The following is a 1254-nucleotide window of genomic DNA, read 5'->3' on the forward strand; positions in this document are numbered from 1 at the left end:
TGATTTTTGTATAAGGTGAGAGATGAGGATCCAGTTTCATTCTTCTACTGTGGCTTGCTAGTTATCCCAGCACCATTTATTCAATAGGGTGTCCTGTCCCACTTTATGTTTTGGTATGCTTTGGCAAAGATCAGTTGGCTGTATTTGGCTTTATTCTGGGTTCTCTTATCTGTTCCATGGGCCTACATGCCGATTTTTATACCAGTACCATGCTGTTTTGGTGACTATAGCCTTGTAATATAATTTGAAGTCTGGTAATGTGATGCCTCCAGATTTGTTCTTTTTGCTTAGTATTGCTTTGGCTAGCAGCCTCTTTTTTTTGGTTCCATATAAATTTTAGCATTGTTTTTTTCTAGTTCTGTGTAGAATGATGATGGTATTTTGATGAGAATTACATTGAATCTGTAGATGCTTTTGGTGATATGATCATTTTCACAATATTGGCTTTATCCATCTATGAACATGGGATGAGTTTCCATTTGTTTGTGTCATCTATGATTACTTTCAGCAGTGTTTGGTGGTTTTCCCTGTAGAGATCTTTTACCTCTTTGGTTAGGTATATTCCTAAGTATTTCGTTTTTATTTTTTGCAGTGGTTGTAAAGGGATTGAGTTCTTGATTTGGTTCTCAGCTTGGTTGCTGTTAGCATATAGCAGTGCTACTGATTTTGTACATTGATTTTGTATCCTGAGACTTTTCTGAATTTATTTATCAGATTCAGGAGCTCTCTGGGTGAGTCTTTAGGTTTCTCTAGGTATACAATCATATCATTGGTGAACAGTAACAGTTTGACTTCTTCTTTTCCAATTTGGATTCCCTTAATTTTTTTTCTCTTGTCTGATTGCTCTGGCTAGGACTTCCAGTACTATGTTGACTAGAAGTGGTAAAAGTGGGCATCCTTGTTCCAATTCTTAGGGGGAATGCTTTCAGTTTTTCCCCGTTCAGTATGCTGTTGGCTGTGGGTTTGTCATAGATGGTTTTTATTACTTTATGTCCCTTCTATGATAATTTTGTTGAGGGTTTTAATCGAGGGATGCTGAATATTCTCAAATGCTTTCCCTGTGTATATTGAGATGATCGTATGATCATAACTCTGTTTATGTGAGCAACACCTCTTAATGATATCATATTAGCGATTAAGTTTTAACACATGAAATTTGGAGGGACACAAATATTCAGACCATAGCACCACTTCAGGTCTTTTCCACACTGCACTCCAACCTCTCCTGTGTTCTACACCTTTACAGCCTTAACC

Source organism: Nomascus leucogenys, chromosome 16, assembly GCF_006542625.1.
Source record: "Nomascus leucogenys isolate Asia chromosome 16, Asia_NLE_v1, whole genome shotgun sequence".
In the NCBI taxonomy this organism is placed as follows: Eukaryota; Metazoa; Chordata; class Mammalia; order Primates; family Hylobatidae; genus Nomascus; species Nomascus leucogenys.